This window comes from Palaemon carinicauda, chromosome 3 (assembly GCF_036898095.1).
Source record: "Palaemon carinicauda isolate YSFRI2023 chromosome 3, ASM3689809v2, whole genome shotgun sequence".
In the NCBI taxonomy this organism is placed as follows: Eukaryota; Metazoa; Arthropoda; class Malacostraca; order Decapoda; family Palaemonidae; genus Palaemon; species Palaemon carinicauda.
The window spans coordinates 75,006,579-75,011,578 of record NC_090727.1 but is presented as its reverse complement, the minus strand read 5'-3'; the positions used below and the strand labels follow the sequence as shown (position 1 = coordinate 75,011,578).

At 32.3% G+C, this 5,000-nt stretch overlaps 1 protein-coding gene across 1 annotated transcript in view; it reads right to left on the bottom strand.

Moving 5' to 3' along the window:
• LOC137637765 (limbic system-associated membrane protein-like) overlaps window positions 1-5,000 on the bottom strand; it is a 61,462-nt gene that overhangs the window by 51,660 nt on the left and 4,802 nt on the right. Inside the window, exon 3 of the mRNA XM_068369892.1 lies at window positions 3,920-4,736. The gene's annotated coding sequence lies outside the window, so the exon portion shown is untranslated. The remainder of the gene's footprint in view (window positions 1-3,919; window positions 4,737-5,000) is intronic.

The following is a 5,000-nucleotide window of genomic DNA, read 5'->3' as shown; positions in this document are numbered from 1 at the left end:
AGTGAGAGAGAGAGAGAGAGAGAGAGAGAGAGAGAGAGAGAGAGAGAGAGAGAGAGAGAGAGATTTTTTGGTTTTGAAATTTTTTGTTTTGTTTTGCAGCTTGGAGCCATTACGTGGAGATAGGATTCGATTGCATGACACCGAGACGTTATTATCCAAAAGGAAAAATAATAAAAGCGAAGGTTATAGATATAGATCAAGAGAGTTTTGCTTTTGAAATAATTAGGTGGATTGTAAATATTTCAGACACACGACTAAGGCAAAATTTATTAATGATTATAAAAATAAGGAAGACTAATCCTTATTTCAAAAATAACGTAAAAATTTATGTGCATAGATATAACATTTATTTAAGAAATAACTAAATGATCTTTAAGGTGTGTTGATATAACCATTATTTAAGAAATAACGTAGATGTTTATAAGGTGTGTAGATATGACCCTATTTATGAAAGAACGTAGAAGTCTGTGTGTAGATATCACCCTTATTTAAGAAATAACGTAGAGGTCTATAAAGTGTGTAGATATAACCCTTATTTGTGAAATAACGTAGAGGTTTATAAGGTGTGTAAATATAACCCTTATTTAAGAAATAACGTAGAGGTCTATAAAGTGTGTAGATATAACCCTTATTTGTGAAATAACGTAGAGGTTTACAAGGTGTGTAGATATAACCCTTATTTAAGAAATAACGTAGAGGTTTATAAGGTGTGTAGATATAACCCTTATTTAAGAAATAACGTAGAGGTTTATAAGGTGTGTAGATATAACCCTTATTTAAGAAATAACGTAGAGGTTTATAAGGTGTGTAGATATAACCCTTATTTAAGAAATAACGTAGAGGTTTATAAGGTGTGTAGATATAACCCTTATTTAAGAAATAACGTAGAGGTTTATAAGGTGTGTAGATATAACCCTTATTTAAGAAATAACGTAGAGGTTTATAAGGTGTGTAGATATAACCCTTATTTAAGAAATAACGTAGAGGTTTATAAGGTGTGTAAATATAACCCTTATTTAAGAAATAACGTAGAAGTTTATGAATGCAGATATAACCCTTATTTAAGAAATAACGTAGAGGTTTATAAAGTGTGTGGATATAACCCTTATTTAAGAAATAACGTAGAAGTTTATGAATGCAGATATAACCCTTATTTAAGAAATAACGTAGAGGTTTATAAATGTATAGATATAATCCTTATTTCAGAAATAACTCTGAAGTTTATGTTTGTAGATATAACCCTTATTTAAGAAATAACATAAGAGGTTTATGAGTGTAGATATAACCATTATTCAAGAAATACCGTAGAGGTTTATAATGTAATTTGGAAAAAGAGAAGATATATCTTGCAAATCATTGCACATATACTTCCCGTCAAAATTAATGGATGTAAGCATAATACTGTGAATAGCAATTATAAAAATATCTGAACATTGCTATAGAAAGAATTTGCCGCGATGTACTTATTATTATTATTATTATTATTATTATTATTATTATTATTATTGCTAAGCTACAACCCTACATGGAAAAGTAGGATGTTATAAGCCCAAGTTATCCAACATGGAATATGGCCGAGTGAAGAAAGGAAATAAGGAAATAAATAAACTACATAGACTATAATAAAAGTAATGAATAATAATATAAAATATCTTAAAATATTTTAAAGAGAGAGAGAGAGAGAGAGAGAGAGAGAGAGAGAGAGAGAGAGAGAGAGAGAGAGAGATATTAATAGGAGAAGCCTGCTTTATATATAAAAATCATGACTAAGCTTGAAATATATATATTAAAACATCCTTTACTATTAAAGAATAAAAAAAAATATCTTGATATATCATAACACTTGAGGCAATCCCCGCAGGGTTTAAACCTTAATGAAGAGCAAAATATGATTAATGTTCCCAGGAGACAGATTACTTGTATACTAAACAAACAAAGGAATTGATCATTAGTTCCCGCTTGGGTACAAACAATGTCAACATGTTGGACCATCTTGCATTCAAAGACATTATTAGTATTACTATTATTACTATTATTGTTATTATTATTGTTATTATCATCATCATCATCATTATTATTATTATTAATATTATTATTATTATTATCATTATTATTACCTGCTAAGGTAAAACTCTAGTCGGAAAAGCAGGATACTCTAAGCCCAAGGGCTCTGACAGGAGAAAATAGCCCAGCGAGGAAAGGAAATGAGGAAATAATAAAACATTTTAAGAACAGTAGCAACATTCAAATAAACCTTTCATACATAAACCATAAAATATATAGAAAAAAAAAAGAGGGAGAGAAATAAGATTGAATAGAGTGCCCAAGTGTACCCTCAGGCAAGAGACTTCTACCCCAAGACAGCGGACGACCATGGTACAGAGGCTATGGCACTACCAAAGACTAGAGAACAATGGTTTGATTTTGGAGTGTCTTTCTCTTTGAAGAGCTGCTTACCATTACTACACAAACAATTACTGATTCTTAAAAGATTCTTGATAATGGCTACATGTGGTTTTTCAAGTTTTAACGATATGTGTATACTGTTCAGTCGATATTCAGTTCAATAATTCCATACTTTTTTAAATACGTCATCTGTGACAGCAACGAGCGGGAGGTATTGAACGACTACACCCAATCACTCATTAAAAAAAAAAACTGCCCAGAAGTTTTAATTGGATGGAACACTTCATGGTAATACAGAACGGACACAGCTATAAAAAACATCTGCGAAACTAAAATGAAAAGAAAGAAAGAAAGAAAGACTGAAGTAAAGTGTGAGCATTATTCGACTGTCATCTTTAATTTCCGGTCGCTGCTTGACCCTTGCTCAAACAAATTGTTTGAAATCATCAATTACATCACAAATAACATTCTAAATATTTATTTATTTATTTATTTATAAAAACACATATGGATGACTGCGCACGTGCACATCTTTGTTTGTTTTAACCCACAAGAATTGTTGAACAAAATCAACTTTGATACGAAAAAATTTTACCCTCCAAAAGTGTTTTTTCTTTCTTTCTTTCTTTTCTTTTTTTACAACTGCAATAGTCTGATATTGAGTGAAGAGGCTAACTGCTTTTGGAGAAGTGCAGTTTGCCTTAGATTTTTTTTCTAGTCTTAAAAGTTTAGCAAAAACGTTCTATTTTTTGCAAGACTTTTGATTGAACTTACTTTTCACCATATACACATCTGTTTTATATATATATATATATATATACATACATATATATATATATATATATGTATATATATACATATATATATATATATATATATATATATATATATATGTATGTATGTGTATATATATATATATATATATATATATATATATATATATATGTATATATATATATATATATATATATATATATATATATATATATATATATATATATATATATATATATATATATATATACCTGTCAAACAAAGAGACAAGGTAAAAGGTTTCATATGGGCAGTGTAAAAATAACTTATACTCCCAAGTCAATTGGATTGTAGCGAGCCAACCTCACTTTTAAACTGTTTAGGAGACTATAGAGGAAATGTCATTCGATCAGGGACAAAAGAATTGTAGGGCAACAGAGGTCGAGCTAATCTCTCTCTCTCTCTCTCTCTCTCTCTCTCTCTCTCTCTCTCTCTCTCTCTCTCTCTCTCTCTTTCACCTTTCGTATACATCTGAATTTATTTTTCATGTCATGGGAATTATTCCCTCATTATTTATAGAAACTTATAGATCAGAAGTCTTATATTTTGATTTATTTCCACTGTATTAAAATCAGCAATCCTCTAATACACAAATGTACAGTGTATGTACTTCATTAATTATCTCTATTAACTATGGAACGTTATGATATAAATTTTCTAACCTAAGAAACATAACTCCAAAGTCAAGGCATTTACTCACTAACAACACGTAGTTAAAACCGCTTGTGTAATTCTAGGCTCCGTGTTAATTTGGCAGATATACGTCCTTCCTTCCTGGGGTTTCGTGAACTTGATCTGTAACGTGTAGTCTTCAGGCACCCAGAGGCCATCAATGTAATTAGGAGCCAGCTTCAAGTTTTTCGAATCAGAAGCAATGGGGATTGGCCCTTGTGGGTAGATGGCAATAGGGTTGGTTTCCTTCTTATACGTCTCACTCTGGTCGTTCTTCTGACTCCTCGTGAATTGAAGCTCCGTCAGAGATTGGAGCTTGGTGTATCCGTGGTGGTTTTGAGAGGGCAGTGCCTTTTTAGATCTTTTTTGGATCCAACCGGAGGAAAAATAATAGTCATTTGAAGATTTGAGTTTAGTTTTATACCAAGGACCCATTTTTCGTCTTGCATGGTTGTAATTGTAGTGGTGTAAGCTTCTCTTACCTCGTTTTGCGTCCATTTTATACCTGGGAAATATATGTCTCAGAGAGATTCTTCCGCCCATTTCTCCCATATTCAGAAATATTGTGTCTTCTGTTACGTAGATTGTCATGGCAGCGAAACTCGCTGGCCCGTCCTCTTCTTCATATTCAAGTTGCGAATATGAAGAGGACCTCGGACCCTGACTACCAATTGCATGATACCAACTTGAATCGTTTGCTCCTTCAAATACATGACTTTGAAGGCTCCCTTGACTTGCTAGGTCCCGGGGTCGACGCAGTTTGAATCTTGTCCCGGGCAAGACTGATATTCTCAAATCCGTTGAGAATGTGGGCAATACCTATCTCGTTGGCGGATCCAGGAAACCTGAGAATAATTAGAAAAAGTGTGCTAAGTGTAACCATATTTACATTAGCCATTAATGGGATATCCTCTGTCATTCTCCACCCCAAGATATTCTTTCAACAAGGTAAGGTGAGCAAAGATCTCTCAGTAATCTGTCTTCTGGAAGCGTTTTCAATGTTATAGATGCTGTCTGAGCAAAGATCTGGGAGTAGTTTTAGTATTCCTGGAATAGTTTAACAGGAAACGTGTTAGTTGTAATATATTGAGATCAGGAGTTGTAACGGC